We start from the raw sequence: 18,046 nt of genomic DNA, 5'->3' as shown, positions 1-18,046 counted from the left end.
CAATGTCAAGACAAATTTAGAGGTCCTGGCCATGGACATTCACCCCACGGATCAAATAGAGTTACATAAGCAAACAAGGGAGATGGTCTATGTCACACTGGCAGACAAGGCCACACTGGCCCATGAATTGAAGGAATCCTTGAAGAACACTAATACTCAGCTGGATTTGGAAAGAATGTCCTCCTCAGCCAAAGACAACAGAATTAAAACATTGGAGGACATTATTGTGGACCTGGGGCATGATCCTAAGAATCCCAAAGCTATCATGGCCTTAATGAAGAAAAAGGAGGATGATGTTGCTGCTCTGAAAAAGAAAATGAGGCTCTCCTCGACTATGCACCCGCAAACAGCAGAACTGGTGCAAGAGAAAGAAGGTAAGGATACAATGGACCTGCTGATGTAAATGAACCAGAGAATAGTTCAAATGGAGGGAGAGTTGGAGAGAGCACTACAGGGAAAGCAGGGAGAGTCGACCACCCAACCACCTCAAACGGTTCCAACTATTGTTACTATTCCACCTACACAAGCAGTAGTGACCACTCCTATTATTCCAGCAACTACAACAGCTACAGATGCTACAGCAGCGACAACAAAAACTCCTGAATCAAGCATGAGCATGGATGAATTGATGAAAGTTGTCAAGGAGCTAGAGCTTCAGGTGACAGAGATAAAAGAAGCTAAAGAAAAGTTGGCAGATCTAGAAGGAAAATATAATAAGTCCATGGTAACAGTAGCTGAAAAGACAAGGGAAATTAAGGCCCTTAACAACAAAATAAAGGCCTTGGAGAAGGTGCTGAATTTAGAAAAGACTCTAGCTGAAATAAAAAAGATTTTGTGGACCAATATTGACCACTCTATCACTAGTCAATGGAAATCAATCTGAACTATGCATGAACAGATTGAATTAATAGGCCTAGCCCAAATTGAGAGTCGAAAGGCTAGAGCAGCACTAGGAGATATGCCTGAGTAGGCTAGCAGAATGATTCATTTCCTGAACACTCAAACCAAAGAGGAGTTAGCAGCCTTAGACATCAGTAACATGACAAAAACTATTCTAACAACAAAAAAGGTGTTGACCCTTAGAAATTTTGTGCAAAGTTTGGAGAGAAAGTGTAAGGAAATGCAAGCAGAGGTAGATGATTATAAGCTGAGGATGGGATCATTGCAAGGCAAAGGATTTCCTAGCCTATTCACCAGCACTGGAAGAATGCTGACCCGTGAGCAGTATGCCACCAGGATGAGTAACTTTATCTCAAATCAAATCACAGCATCAACAATTACCTTAGAAGAAACAGGACCTCCATCAGGATAGAGCCTTTATGATAAGTTGGAAAATTTATTTTACATTGAGCATGAAATCAATCACTTGTTTGAGGTCCCACTGAATTTTTACAGGTATACCGAGGCAGATGAGACATTGATAAAGATACGAAGACATCAACTACCTAAAGAAGATTAGTGGCAAGCAATGCTGCAAATTTTTCCAAAGTGATCTCGGTCCTCTCTCTTTTTGGTCAACCTTAGGTCATCTACAGGTCAACGGAGTTTAGTACGCAGGCACCAGGCACATCATGAAGACAACAAGTAGAGCAAGTGGGAGCAGTGACTCAACAAAAAGCTGGGACAACATGCCCGAAAAGAAAAAAACGCAGATTTAAAAGCGTAGTCCCAGCCGACTCAGTTGCTCACAAAATTCAAAATTCTCTGACATAATGGACAGCTAATACATTAATATTTACTACAACATTTACTCTTTCAACTACTATTCCTCAAGAGTTGGCAAAGAAGTTATGAGCTATTAACTCATCAACTAGATATTTTGTATCCTATTTTTTGTGTATATACCTCCCCATAGAACGTATTTGGGGTTGGTGATTTTCTCTCTAAGACACTACGTTGTAAATTTTCAGACTCTCTAATACAAATGGCTAGGTAAGTTCATGGTCTCTGCACTATTTGGATGTGAAAGTGATGATCTGCGTTCTGCTACAGAATTCCTTTGTTGTTTAATGGAATAATAAGTTATTCTAAACCACATTTTGTATTTCTGTGTTTCCTTAAGCCACATATATGTTTCATTATCCTAGCAATAGAGAAGAAGAATAGCTGAGGACTTGCTTGAATGCACCCTCTGCTCAATTTCTGTTGTTAACTGTGTTTTCTTCAGAATTAATCATAAATATGAATTCTTAACTGCTCATGTTTGTATTCATTATGTCATTATGAATGCTATTTAGGAATTCTTAAGTGCTCCTAGATAATATTCCCACATTTTCCCTCTATCAATATAGTGAAAGATCCTTGGCTGCCTTTTATTCCCTGATTTCATGCCATCATATTCTAGATTTGAAGAATTGTTCCATGGATTCATGTCTGGCTCTGTAGCATTACCCTTTTCCCAGGAAATACTTTCAACAGTGCACCATCATTGACTCCATTGCCCAATGGTCTAATCTATTCTGAAAACTGCATATCAGTTCTATTTTGAAATTATCATCCAACCAAATTCAAAACAAAACTCTGTACATCATAACTAGCCTAAAAAATGCTTCAAAAACAAAGCTAAATTATACAGAGAGAGCCCTCTCTCATTACAGGTAGGCTAGGACCTACAGCTAAAAGATTGGTTAGTGGTTACCTTGGCCATATTCCCTTGGGAGTCAAGGGAAACAACCTGAGTGATAACACTTAACATGATCAAAAGAAATATGATTGAAATCAGATTTATACCTTTTTCTTTCACCTTCGTTTCCTTCATGATAAGGTGAATCGAATGAAGAATTGGCTCCCTTTGGAACACCATCATTCTCTTCAATGATTTTAGAGCTTTGACAACTCTCTTGTTCAAGTGCATGATTATGAACACCTTATTGTAAAGTATGTTTCAAACAATTGCATTCCCCATGAGTACAATCTTTACAAACTTGAGGTAGACAACCTAAAATGAAACTCCTTCTAGGAACTGTTTCAATTGCCTTCGTGGCTGCTTTAGAAATTTCTCCATAAGATTTCCCATAGCTAAGACCCAAATACTTAGGCATTTCCTCAACCATTATTGGCTCAACAATGCCTTCTGCATGTTTTCCCAATCCTTTTCCTTCGTAGCTGATTTTTTAGATCAACTTGGACCCTATACCTCTTATATGTTTTTCAAAAGAACCAACCTAAACATTCTTAGAGTAAATTGAAGACAAAATAGAATTGCTTACCTCTTCTTCAAATTGATTCTTGACAAAGGATTCTTTGGTAGTAAGGAGTTGTGTCTCCATCTCATGCATCCCTTCTAGGTTCATATTTGTAATATGAAGTTGGCTCTCTATTTCTTCCAACTTTTCAAAAAGAAATTGCTTCTCTTCCTTCATGGAATTCAATTACTCTCGAAGTTTTGTGCTCTTCCTTTCATCTTCATCCATTTGTTTCACCATATCCATCATGATGAACAAGTGTTGTTGCATGTCTTCATCAAAGAATCTTGTGGAGGAGGAGGATTTTGAGAACTCACTTGTAGATGTTTTCATTATAAAAATGAGCAAATGAACTTCAACCAAAATTCACAAAGCTTTCAAAATCTATTGACAAATGTCTGAACTAAATGGTTGTAGAGTCAAACTCTTATTCAAGCATCCTTTTGTAAATGAATACTCATGTATTTCAAGTGTTGCCTTGAGGTCCTTTCGGTAAGAAGAATTCCTTCAACCCTTCTTCCTTCTTGTCCTCTTCTGGACTTAGCTATCAATGGCTTTCCCTTCTCCTTCGCAAACTCAAGAAATAGTCAGTTTACAAACAATTAAACATTCAAATTCTTTGTATTGTTTAAACACCTTTCAAGTCAAACAAGAAACCTTTTGCTCTGTCAATCAAGAAACCTACTCTGATACCACCTGATCTGAAATGGGGGTTTAACAACTTGTTATTTATACAAGAACCTCCCACTCAAAGCTTGACATATAAATTATTTAGCTTATATATGACATTTTCTGAATTAAATACTTGAGATAGGTGTATGTTGTTTGTATTTAAGTGTTTAAGTGCTTTAATTCCATTTGTTTCCTCTGATATTAAACACATATAATAGTCATATAATGTAACAAATAAATGTCAAAGCATAACAACAAATTTAATCTAGGAGTTTACCCAAATATCATGGGCTACATCTCCTTGAGCTTTTGTCATCTTGACTTGGCTCTTTGGGATTAAGGAAAAGTTGCTTTTACAAGTTCCACATTTAACTCCAAAGGTTACTGAACTCAACCAATGGGCTTACAATACCATCTATATCCCTATCATGGCTGTCATCACTCTGAAAATAGATCTAATCTCCCTTAGACTTGATTCCTTCAATTGGTACTCTAAGCTACCCTGAGCTTCTTGATGGAACTAACTCCTTCAAAATTATTTAACTATCACCGAAACATATTCTACTATCTCTAGCACATAGCAGAGACCAACAATAGACTGATCATATGCTCAAAATGAGCACTGCATCCCCAAACTAGGCCTTCCTCCACGGTTGGCACTCGGTTGCCTGAAACTTACATGTAGCATATTAGCCTTTAGAAGTCTCAAAATACTTCTAAAAATCCTTGCAATGGATTTAGAAGGCTCATTACAGTCAGGAATGACTATTGGTTTGCTGAGAATGAGTACTGGTAGCTCCTACAACTGCCTCTAACCCCTGGTGGCCCTGAGCTCCAAAATTTCCCTAGATGAAAATCTCTATTAAGATGACTTCCTTGGTTCCTATAAACTATTTTGTTGGATTCATAAGGCCCCAATTAGCCAATCTAGCCTCTTGTTTCACTCTCTCTGGTTGAAAACTACTCCTGGAGTGAATTTAGTCCATATCCCCTAGGGATACTCCACCAATTTTGTTGAACAACACTTAATTGCTGTTAAATTTAGCACATCCTCCTTTTTTTCCAGTTCGCCAAACTAAACTGTCGGAGATGAATATTAACATAACTATTTGGGCATGCACATGAGGCTGTATAAACCCCAGCGTTTAGGGAGAATCCCACGTAGATTTGGAGGTTGGGTAACATGAAGCTGCATGTGACTGGGTTTCAAGTGATGATTAGGGATAACGTTGGTAGTCGTGGTCAACCCTTCAACCGCATGTGAATCGTTTGCAATCGGTAGTTATGTATACATCGAAATCATTCCAAATAACGAATTCTCCATTGTCGATCGATCCTGCTCTATCCAACGGCTATAACATCGTTCGCTCACCAAGTAACCTAGATGATCTCCACCGTCGATGTGACCCGTCCAATCGAATGGCTAATTCCCAATCTCATGAATATTCTTGGATGATCGATATCAAGTAGAGAGTGCGTGAGAAAAGCTATTCTCCTATGCTACGTGTCGCCCAGGGTAATCGCATGAAATTTAGGAATACCGATTCCCACCTTTAGGGCACGTGAGATACCAGTTTCCACTTTCTAAATACTACCCACATGCTTAATTCATATTTTAAGAAAAGCTTTTAAGGAAAGGATTAGTGCTTAAACCTAATTAATCTTGGTCAAATGTCCATAATTTGCAGTTTATTGGATGTTTTCAAATTGTGATAACTTCTTTATATGAAGTCAATTTTTTGAACCATTCACGGCACTAGAATCATAAATACTAGATCTATCTGATCATTTGGGTTTGACACTCATTTGAACACTTTTAAATTTGAGCTATAATTAAGGTTCTGGATCAGTATTTGATCACTAGCATGAGCATACCAGGCTAAATGCAAGGTAAACCATAGTAGCTTGATGATATTTGAGGGCCCAACAACATAATGTAGGGAAATATTTCATAAGATAAAACATTGTTATGGTTCCACAAACCTATGATATGCATCGATTTCCATCAAATATCCTATGACAAATGTGTCATGTTTATTAAAGTGAGGCAATCAGATGGCTTGGTTGGGAGAACTCTTCCTATATGAGGAAGCCTTGCCAAGGAATGGATTGTGTGAGGGACTAGGAAGAAGAGAAGGGGATGCCTAAAATTTCGAGGTGTGTGACTACAAGGAAGAGAAACTCAAGTCAAATTTGTTTTAAAAATGTCATGTACATACTCAGTAGAAACAAGCATAGATTGGTGAAGCAATGAGACAAGGTTGATGAGAGGATATGAACCACAATGGATGGTATGCTTAGACATTGGAAGTAGATTTCACTCGAAAAGAAAATAATCCAATAGGAAAAGGCACAATGGATACTTTTCATACCAAATGAAGAAATTACCTAGGATATGGCTAAGAATATAACGGTGTGATTCCCATCTTTCCCTTACTGAATAAGTGGATGTAAGAGGTTATTACAAAGCTTAGTTTCGTCTCAATATTTTACTACTTGGAACATAGAGGATGATGTTCCCATTAAGGTAGTAGGGTTTGTGACACCCGCAGTATAGTTACCATAATTTTGTAACATAATTATACTATGATTATCAATGAGTGTAAATTTAATTGATGAACTAAAGGATGGGACATATATCCAAATTATGAGGGGGGTGATCGAATTGAGTGGTGCTAACTAGCATAAACCAAAAAATAGAACACACTGATATGAAAACTAAGAGGAGAGAATCTTCAAGAAAATACCCACGTTGTTCCATGATCCTAAAAAAATAAGAACTAGGGGACATGAGGAGCCTCACTCCAAGCGAAATAAAAAGGAACTCAAACAACAAGAGAGGCTTTTGAGTAAAGAAATTTGGTATAATAGGTTTGAGTGAGAGAAAAATATTATCTTTTTAATGTAACAAGCTTAGCCAACTCGAGCGCATGTTTAGCATTGGTATATCCCACTGAAGCTAAGGGAATGTAGCTCACTACATTGGTTTGTGGAAGCTGTGGGCTAGTGTTTTGATGCCTAGAGAAGTTTGAAGATAGAATTTTATTTCTAGGCAGGAATCCAAACTTATCTGCATGGATTCCCAATGAAGTTTCTTGAAAAAACCTCTTAAATCATGGATATCGCTTGGGGGTGACAATTGCAAGAATGTTTTGGCTACAACTAGTCTATGGTTGGGTGGAAAATGAAAGTCCCAACTTTAGTTTCGTTCATCAGTATATAATTTTAGATAAGTATTATTAAATTTTGATCTATGAACATGATGAATGAATTTTTATGTAATTCATGTGCATCTCAGTGCTAATCTCACATAGTTGTAGTTTATTGATGCATGAAATTAACAGGAAAGAAACCTTCAATTTCTTCTGGATTAAAATGGAATTTCTTTCTTCAAGCTATAAGAAACATTTCTTGATTATGTTGTTCAAGATAATGTATTCCATGTGCATATGCAAGGCTCTGTAAATATAATTGTTTTGATGCTTTGGTTGCATGTTGGTTTGAAACATCTTAGTATTATTTAATGGTGTAAAGTGGGCTATTTGTGCAGTGAACAAATAGGTTCAATCTTATGAAGCTATAGGATTGGTCCAAATCCCATTGAGACATGTTCTATACTAATATACAAAAATATTTAAATTCCCTTTGTGCATCTTGTTTAACTAGGCACTTAGAATAAGAATAATTGATAAAAGGGTTGAGGAGTAGGTTGTTTATTTTGTTTATTACTATTTTAAATAGTTATTTGTGTAAGAATGAATGTATTTTAAAATTTTGTGCATCTATAAGTGTGGTAAATTGCTTGTTGAGATTAGTTATATGTTTATTTATTTATTTTTTTATTTTTTTTGGCTTCTGAGATAACTATGAGCAATTCACATAACATAATTTAAAACCTAAGCATTAGGCCATTACAAGGATTTTTTGTTAGAATCCTATGTTTGATTTGAGGACAGAACCCGTTGCTTATCATTAATATTATTAGTATGAGATTTTCTATTTAATTGTCTCTGTCATATTGAACTGATGATGATGCTTATAATCAATGTTTATTTTCTTAGAGTTTCATTTGTAGTAGATGAGTTCAATTTGGGGCATGGCCCTAGAGTTATTTTCTTACTCAAAAAACTTAATATTTTTTTACTAGATGGAATGGACTAGGGGAAGGACCTATGAGATTATTAAATATAGTGTTTTTAAATGAATTTCATTGTTTTGGGACGCTTGGGATTTCAATACCTTTCTACTTTTATTATTGTAGCGATGGCCCGAATGGTGGGGCCCATGAGGGAATGGAGGGTTAGGAGATTAGGGCCATTGACGTTTATGAATCGTAGTTGAAGTCCTGAATGGATCTTGGTCTTACTAGACCAAAGCGATCAAATTAGTTGATTTTAAGGTTCGACAATTCTGCCATATTTCGTGTGTAAATATGTATTTGAAGGGTGAAAATGGTTGAATTACCAAGTGGAACTTGTGTGCCATGTGCATGAATTATGTGTATTCCAAGTGGATACTACATAAGTGTCATGTGGTAGGAACTTTCTTACGTGGAAGCACCTTGCCTATGTGGTAAGACCTAGATTGTGTGGTAGGTATTAAATGATGAATATTAAAAGTTCATAAATTTTGATTCATGTGTCACATTGAGGTAAAATTTATATTTCTGCAAAGTTGTCAATGAGGTAGGCACATTTGTGTTGTTGGATTTTATTTTTTTACTTTGATACAATTGGAATTTGGGGAATATTGAGACCACATTTCTATAACAAGACCATGGAAGTTGGGTTAGCTTGATGTAACACCTTCCACTACCTGAGAATAATTGTAGGGGGCAAGAGGGTGTGTTATAGGTAAATCTTGTTTTTATTATGATGTAAATATAAAGAACCCACTATGATTACATCAATTATGTGAGAACTTAACTTAATATTCTATAAAAAATGCCTTACTCTGGTTGCATGTTGTTCTCTAATGATTTACTCAAGAAATAAACCAAAGATAATTATGAATTTTCTCAACAATGACCTTGATAGCCAACAACCATAGTCATAATAATATTTTTTAAGGATTCATCACTTATTTCACTACTATGATGGTTCTTAAATAGTGACAACAAATACCAATAGGACCCCCATGATATTCATACTCATTTCAAATCATTGGTCTCACTGTGACAACAATGAAAATAAAGTGCTCAACAATTACAAATTTGATCAGTTACTAATACAAATTCAAGACTTCTTATTTTTTGTTTCTCTTTATCTTAATCATTTCGTTGTTCCCTATTTGTTTTGTAACTGGATCAACACATATGGGAAACATATAGAGATTTTATTTCATAAGAATAAGATTCAATCAAATTTTCTTAATATTTTATCATGAAAATTTTCATTTCCAAACAATTCCACAACTTTTTATCATCTCAGATTTGTATTCTATTTGGCTTACATGGTCACCCATCTCTTTCTTATAAAAAAATAGAGACTCCTATAGTAGCCTATATCTAACACTTTTTCCTTGCCCATCTTTGCAATAAACATTTGGTTTTAACTCCTTGATTTACTATAACACCTCTTAGAGCTTGATGATGAAACTGTAAAGTATAAATATCTCATAAAGTTGTCCTCCTTCAATTTTTTTTCTAAAAATCATTTTCTTGCAAATTATGGTTTTGATTCTCAACCTCGTATTTCCAACAAGTACTTAGTTCCATTTATTATAGACAACATAGTTGTATGTGTGCTATTTAGTAGGTGTTATTTTTTTATTCATTACAAGTAGCATAAATGTGTGTTTGTCATTTCCTTCTCTACAAATCTATTTTTCCTATGACATAGCTTAGTTAGAAAATTAACTTGGTCCGTATGCATCTAGCCTTCATTTAGATACTTCCTACCTACAAAAAACTAAAAATAGAAGAGATAATTCTTGCTACACATATAGTCTCAACCCCTCTTAAGTTTATATGAACCGCACGTCGATAATTAAAGTTGGGACCTTTAGGAACATTGTTGTTATAACACACAACCATCAATTAGGAAAAATATACCTTGGTTTAATATTTCTCTTTGGTGTGATGGTTACTCTTCCAAAGAAGTTAAAAGGTTTGGATGATAAAGGGTGAAGGTGTGATTATAAAATTAAGAAGGAATATCAATAAGAGGTATGTCCATATTAGTTGTTAATATTTATGTTTTTCTCTATTCTATTACTCTCTCATACATCTCTCCCACTCACATAGAAAAATCAAAATACAAAAGAAATGACAGCAAAACCCAATGAGGTGTGTACCTTATGACTAGTTAATATCTATGAGTGACATCTTATGTGACAGGAATTGAATTTGATGTAACCTTTGTACTTTGGAATAGATGGATATAAGGATACGGAATGGTCCTAGTTATGTGTGGTGCATAGATCATTGAAGAGGTGATATATAAAGGATTGTATATATCAGAGAAGCACTCCTTTATTCTATGCATACCTCCATGGTATTTTTGATAATGTGAGCCTGCTTAAAGATGTAATGGTTGATCGTTAATTATTCCTATGTGTTTTTGAAGGAGAATGGTGTTGACTTCTACTGTTAAAATCTAGTCTAAATATGAGTGTGTTAAACACCCCTTTCTTAATTTCTCATAAAGGAATTAAGGTATCTAGAGAGGGTTACCATCTATGTAAAAAATGAAGCACAATTTAGCTTATGGTGGGGTCAAACATATCTCACCCTACATCAAGATCTAGTATTTTTCTAGTTAAAATAGATAAACATTTATTTCCTCGTTAATGTTATTTATGGTATAGATGGTTTAGTGAAATGAATGATTATGTAATTTCTCTTTTTAATAAATTTTAATTTCACATGAATTTATCTTTAAGAAAATGTTTCATGGTTGTAGTTATTATACTATTAGGTTGTAGCTTTTCATATATTTTAAATTCTGTAACAATATTTGTTCGGGAATATAGGTTTCCTAAATTTTTCTTTAAACAGGTCATGTTATAATCTATGCCGTAAGTTTTCTTCTAAAAGGTTTCAAAAGATAAACCTTGGATTATGTGAGGGGAATCATTGTTCACCCTTTTTGTGAATTTTGAGATAATGGGTTTCAAAATTTTAAGAAATATGATCAAACAAAGTTGGGATTCCTAAATGCATATTTAAACATATCATCCTCTAACTTATTCTATAACATTTTTTCTAGGAGGTTCCAAAAGCTAAAGCTTGGATCATTGTGAAGAAAAATTCAACTAAATATGTGGTCTAACTTTTAGATCTCGTGTCACAATATTTTAGGAAGCTGAGACTCCCGAATTCTCTTAAAATAATGCAACAGATACGTCATACTAGAATTTTTACTACAAAATTTCTTTTGGGAGGTTCACAATGCTAAAACATGAATCACTATGATGGGAGATCACATTGATCATGTAGTAAAACTTTCACTTCTTGGGTTATGAAATTTTAGGGGATATGTTCATAGGAATTATATCTTCTTGGTTGCTACTAAAATTATCCATCAACTAGGTCATGTTTGAATTTCTACTATAAAATTTCATCTAGGAGGTTTCATAGGTTCATAATATGATGATAATTAGGGGAGCACTCACTAATAACATATCTTAGTTTTAATAAATTGTACTACAATAATTTAGGAGATATGTCCTCAAGTAGTTTATGTATCATTTTTTACTTAAAGTTTTTGAAGAAATTCGTAAATGGTTTAATGATTCAGTTCATACAAACTATTTGGCGAAATGCACCAATGTTGTTTTGAGGATGGGGATAATAATGTCATGTGTTAGAATTTTTGTATGATAGTAATTTTCTAGATTATATATTCCTATTCCATGGAAGGAATTTGAACCAATATGTTAAAAATGATTTTTTACAATTTGCATAGAATATGTTTGATAAAATATCTCGACATAAAAAAAAAAAAAAATTACATGATTGAGTGGAAAAGTTTAGTTATAAAGTTACAAGTGAAATAAAAGTAATGTTTATTATTTTATGTCATATAAATATTTGACAAAATTTATGAAAAAATAATTTGTTGTATATAAAATATTTGAAGAAAGGCTTACATTTAAAGTGTTTGGCAAAATGTATGAGAAATGAAAATCAAGTTTTTGCAAGTGTGGCTAGGATAAGTTTAGCAGGTATTTGTGAAAAAGTGGTATGAGAGCATGGTTGAATATTGGACTTGGATGGGTTGAAGAATTTATGAAATTGGATATTTGATACTTTGTGCAAAAGTGACATTAGGTCTCAGGTTTAATGGTGAACCTCGATGGGCTCTATTATACGAAATAATTTAAATTTTATACATGTCTAATTATCTAACATTGTCTTTCGATAGTAAGTGTAACCAATAATACTTCCTTTATAAAAAACCCTAATTCATTTGTCAGATAAGTTCTTCTTTGATTCATATCCCTTTACATACACACACACACACACACACACACACACACACACACACACACATACAACCCTATCCTAACTTTGGAATGTATTTCCACCAACAATATAATTAACCAAATGGGAAGGGACGTGTCCCTTTTAAAAACCACCATATTCAAGCCATTTCAAATAAATAACATGCACATGGGCCAGTCAATCCTTAGCCTCGACATGGACCCATCTAACCATGGTATATAATTAACATGCAGGAATGTGTCCTTTCAACTAATCTAGGCCTCAATCTCTACTTGTAGCCCCATTCCTTATTCGTGAAGATCATTTACATTGGTGGGTTATCACTTGCCACCATGGCATATAAAACCATTCTCATAGCTTGACAATTTAGTGCCAAGTTGTCACATGGAATAAGTTGATCTTGCGGACAAGATAGACCTTCCTAGAATCTAAAGAAGACCTAATGACAGGCAAACCAACTAGACACTATCTTTCTCTAAATATGCTTTGATAAACAATAGCAAACGAGTGTTTTTAGGGCCTACCTTAGCTCCAACGCAAGCTTGTGGATGCCCTCGCTCCTTTGATCCAAATGAGCTCCTTTTCGCGAATCTGCAAACACAAACAAGGAAAACAAATTAAATAGCACGTGAAAAGCCAATTGCATAAAACATACTTAACATGAAAGTCAAGGAGTCCATGAAACAAATAACATAAGATACTTGTTGAGAAAAATGAGTTTGATTGTATTAATTCAAAAGAAGAAGAACTTTACAACCTTTGCCTTGACACTGTACAAGCTCCTCCCAGGGTCCAGCAAGAAGTCTCCTCTACTTTGACAAGTTTCACTCACTCCCCAATGAAGCCAAAAATATGTGTGATCTCTCCTCTTAAGCTCAACTAGAAAGTCTTTATTTCACCAGCATTTACCCTCAAAAATGTTCAGCTTCTAACCTCCCCAGCAACCAGCCCAATGCCTGTATTTATAGTGCAATGGAGGGAGGTTACTAGGTCCTCCTTCAAAGGGATAAAGCCCTCCTTCAAAGGGATAGCTCCTCTCATCAAGGGATTAGCTCCTTCTCTTTTGGGATGCATGAACCACCTCAGAGCGAACAATCCACGTCCAAATTCCTTCTAGAAACCTCTAGAATTAACCTAAAGTGAGTTTTTTAAGATGAAACTTGCGCCTTTTGACTTTCACAGGGGTTCGCACCTACACTGTTAGGGACAGAGCAGACAGGTCCGCAGTTTTTGTACACAGAAGGTGCGGGACCGCAGGTGACCATGAGAGAAAGTGCGGAACCAGAGTTACATTGATTTTTAATGTCTTTCTCTCATTTCCAAAGCATGATTTGAAGAGCTGAGGTCTGATACTTGCTTAGGAGGACAATACAAGTGATGATAGACCCATACTGACTGCAAATAATCATGGTGACGATATTTTTGTGTAACAGATTGCCCCCTAAAGTGCGAAGTCTATAGTAGATGAGGATTTCTTATCAGTTAGGAAGAGTGAAGTACTTTATCATTTCGAGGATCATCTTGTGGAGAGCCCGGTTGGAACCTGTAAAAACATTCAATGCAAGATATATATATGAGATCATATCATCGCTGAGGTAGGCATTCCCATACTCAGATCAAAACTGACTAGAAAAACTAACTACTGCTCTGATACAGGAGTGATCTTGTAAAACATCACAAGTATAGACTCATGTGGACACAGTATGGACGCAGCCATCTGTTTATGAGTAGTCCATTATATAATGAATACAAAATTCCTCGCAGCCTGGATTCTGGAAACTAGATCCAGGGTCTTCATTTCTACTTCCCGAAACAGTATGATTCTATCCATGCGAATGAATGTGTTGATGTCGAACATGGTAGAAACCACTTGATTACTAGTCAATGATGAAAACTATTAACAAGTGTGAGAGAAACCACCAGTGATGTCAATGGCTCTCAAAGTACCTAGTACAATCCATGAGATGCGAATAAATGTATTGATGTCGAAAATGTGACGAAATACTTTGATCGAAATTCAATGATGTACACTATCGTCAAAGGCGAGAAACCTGCCATTGAGGCATGCAGATCTCAAGGTACTGATGATTCCTAGATCATCTTTCTAGATAATGAGCTGATGTCGATAGAAAGCGATCCGTCGTAGGCAAGCCCACAACACGAAATCATAGATCAAGTTTAAGAAATTTAGATGCAAGGACTGACTCAGGGATGGTCAAGATGGATGACAGATATTTTGCAGATGAATGGCTTATTGGCAGTGACCTCTTGAACACATAACAACACGACAGATGGCTTGGTGACAATTGACCCAAAGTTAATACCTAGAAACTGGCTGAAGACTTTCAATGTGGTTTGATCAATTGTTAGGCAAAGGATTTCCCAACCCAGGTGAATAAAAGTGTCGTGTTCAAGAGTGGTTACAAAGTATGACAAACAGGCTCATTTTTCTCTCTTTTCCCCCACCATTTCTGGCAAGTACCTCTTTATTTTTGACAAGCTTGAGGAGGATAACATTTGCTTGATTATAAGCTCATCTTTCGGATGAGTCCAACTTAGTTTAAATTCGAACCCTAAGAAGGAGTGGTTCGTTCCTGTTTGTAATTGAACAGGTCCTTTACTGTGAAATTTTAACGAGTCAAGTATAGGAGAAACTTGGCGTTTTTCAATTTTAGAGAGTCTGAAAAACTTAAGAAGACTCCAGGGTTGACCTTTTTCGTAAATTTGTGTCTCCCAAGCCCGAAAAAGTATAAAATAATACTTGAGAGAACCGCTTGATCTTTAACGACCAAGGAGTACTTTTTTTCATTAGTGCCTTTGACTTGAAAAAGTGAAAAAGTGATCAGCGACATGTCGTTTTATGACCGATATCGAATTTGAAACGACAAAAATCCGACAATCTTTTCATGTTTTTTACGGTCGGAAAAGAGCTGTAAGTGGACCATCTTTTAATTCCGTTTTAACGAGTCTAAAAGAAACACTCGGCAATCCTTTCATGTTTTAGGAGTCAGAAAAGAGCTTAAAGATGACTCTACATGTTTTTTCGTCGAAAATGATAGATTTCGCCTAAGTAATCCTTTATTCTGCACAAAAACACAAACATTACTCATACATGTTTGAAATAGATAAAAATGTCGCAAAAATACATTCTCAAAGTGAAACATAAACAAATTTGCAATTTATTTACTCAAAAAACTTATAAAAAGGGCCTTTGTCAATTCATTTTTACCGTTTGAGTTTGGGTGAGAAAATAGTGCTTTTGCTTAGAAAACTTCCGGTGAAGATTGCGGAAAATCAAACTGTCGGAATCAAACGCCGTCTTCTCCAGGTAATCCACATCATCCGACTCTTCATTTCTAACCATTTAATTTCTTGTTTTAGTCATTTATTTCATTTTTGGGAGGGGTTTTAGGCACAAAACCCGCGCGTGGGGGCCCGTAGGTTTACCATTGGGGGCATGCGGATCCCGACTTTTTCTCCATTGGGAAAAAGCTCGGGGTCCGCACCTTTCGTGTAGAAAAAGTGCGTTCCCACGCACTGTGTCTAACCTGGAGGGTGCGGTCCCCGTCGCAAGGGTTTTTAACCCAAAAATTCTCAAAAATGAACCACACAAAATAATTTCTAGCATTTTAATTTGTCTTTATGCTTGATGCAGAGAGTACATCATGCTAGATTGGTGTGAACGAGAGCATGAGGACATGGATGCTGCCACATGGAATCATCAGCCTTCACTTGATGCTTTGAGGGCATGCGGATTGTACAAATACTGGGCCATTCCTGGCATGAGGGCTCGGGTGGATTTCTTACAGGGGTTAGTTGACAGATGGAGCCTACAGGACCAGTGCTTCTTCATTGGTGGCCACCAGCTTGAAATCAAGCTGGCGGACATATATTTATTGACTGGTTTGCCTAAGAGAGGCGAAGACTTGACTTTGTTTGGGGCTAGGCTAGGTGGCCAGTCTGTTGATAGCCTCGGGCTAGAGTACTGCAACAGCCAGGCTAGAGACAAAGGGATAGACATAAAGACCATATCCTGTCCTGAGCTCATGGTGATTGCGTTCACTGTCACTAGAATTTGCGGAGCTGCCGCATTACATATTGGCACCGGATCCCAGATGTGTATGGCAGTTGATTGCTTTCGAGGCACCATCTTCAACTGGTGCGATGCTGTGTTGGCCAATCTAAAAGGCCAACTGACCAGGGCCAAAAACGGACAACTAAAGACCTTTGGTTATGGGGCTTTGGTCATGAGTTTTGGCCTGGAGAGGGTTCTCATGCTGATCCCACAGCACCTTACTGTTGGAGCTGGGCTTCCTCGAGAGCCCAAACTGATGCGATGGGTCGTAGTTATGGCCCGTCACCCAGACGAGAGGACAAAGGTTGCTCGATTCAAACCTGAGTATTTGCAATGGTTGGAAAACAAGGTCTTTTCCATTCAGGACTTCCCTTACGCTAGGATAGATTTTCATGGTGACCCAGACATGGTTCTTCCACTAGGAGAGCAGTGAGACGAGTTAGGTAAAATTCTTTTCAACATTTTTCTATTTTAATTTTTTGTTATTTTTTCATCGTCTCAAAACTGATAGTAAAAATTTGAAATGCAGATGTGGGTCCACAGCGACCAGCAGCTCTCCGGCCTTACGAGAGGAGGCAACTAGTTGCACCTGCGCCAACCCCACAGGACGAATCAGAAAAGGTTTTGGCCGAGTTAGAGGGTCATCTCGAGTGCTTGACAGGAGATATTCCTGAGACCACTAAAGACGACATTCCTTGTCGACTTCAGCGCTATGTGATTGGGGTCCCGGGACCTTTTAGGAGGTTCCTTTTTCAAGGTGGCCCGTGCAGTGGTTTCTTATAGAGATCATCACCAGTGATAGGATGATCACCTATTGTGGGCACATGTGACATTTTTGTTTTTTGTACTTATCATTTTTGCTGTTCATAAGGTGTTTTTCAACCTATGATCGAGGACGATGTATTTTTTGACACACTCCTATATATATATCACTATTACTGGCTTATCTTGTAAATCATGTTATGGAATGGTTTTAAATTTACATGTATGATTATTGCAAATGTCTATTAACATTCGAGAAGCAATTGCATCTGCTGATGTATTTAAAGACCTTGGAATATGCTGATATTCAATATAATCAAATTCACGTTCCAAGAGACGCACTCTCAAAAATAATCTTAATAACACTGGATTTCTAATGGCATACACTCTATTAAGCTGTAATACAATGAGTTCAGAATCTAACCTCACTATCAAACTCCGAATCCCAAATGAAATAGATTCAGATAATAACTCAATCACTGCACTATACTCGGCAATGTTGTTTGTTGTTTGACCGAGGCTTACCCCATGCATAGATACTAACTCGTCAGAGGGCGAATAGATAGCCCAAGCTGCGGAAGAGATGTTCTGTGTATTACGACAAGCACCATCAGTGAAACCAATATATGTTTGGAGAGGCATCGACATCTGCAATATCAAGAGTAAAACCAAGATAAGCAGGAATAATGACGAAAAACACTCTCTAAGCTAAGCACACTGTTTAAACTAAAACACACCAGCTAGAAAGAAAAACTATCCTAACTACAAATCTCCATACCCATTCTTTTAAGCATAATACCTCTTCAAGTAAAGGCCATTTCTGGGTTTGCCCAAAGAGTCCCCGTCAAAGTCTACCAATTCATAGGCCCCGTTGGCTAGCTTTAGTTTGACAACATAGGGACCATG

At 36.5% G+C, this 18,046-nt stretch overlaps 1 pseudogene; it reads left to right on the top strand.

The window, feature by feature from the left end:
* Positions 1-274: 274 nt before the first annotated feature.
* Positions 275-18,046, top strand: part of LOC149229564 (dolichyl-diphosphooligosaccharide--protein glycosyltransferase subunit 1B-like) — a 57,289-nt pseudogene continuing 39,517 nt past the window's right edge.

Source organism: Pinus tabuliformis, chromosome J (assembly GCF_031772625.1).
Source record: "Pinus tabuliformis cultivar Carrire ecotype Pingquan chromosome J, CPIR1, whole genome shotgun sequence".
In the NCBI taxonomy this organism is placed as follows: domain Eukaryota; kingdom Viridiplantae; phylum Streptophyta; class Pinopsida; order Pinales; family Pinaceae; genus Pinus; species Pinus tabuliformis.
The sequence above is the reverse complement of the archived record's forward strand: the minus strand, read 5'-3'. Positions and strand labels throughout refer to the sequence as shown.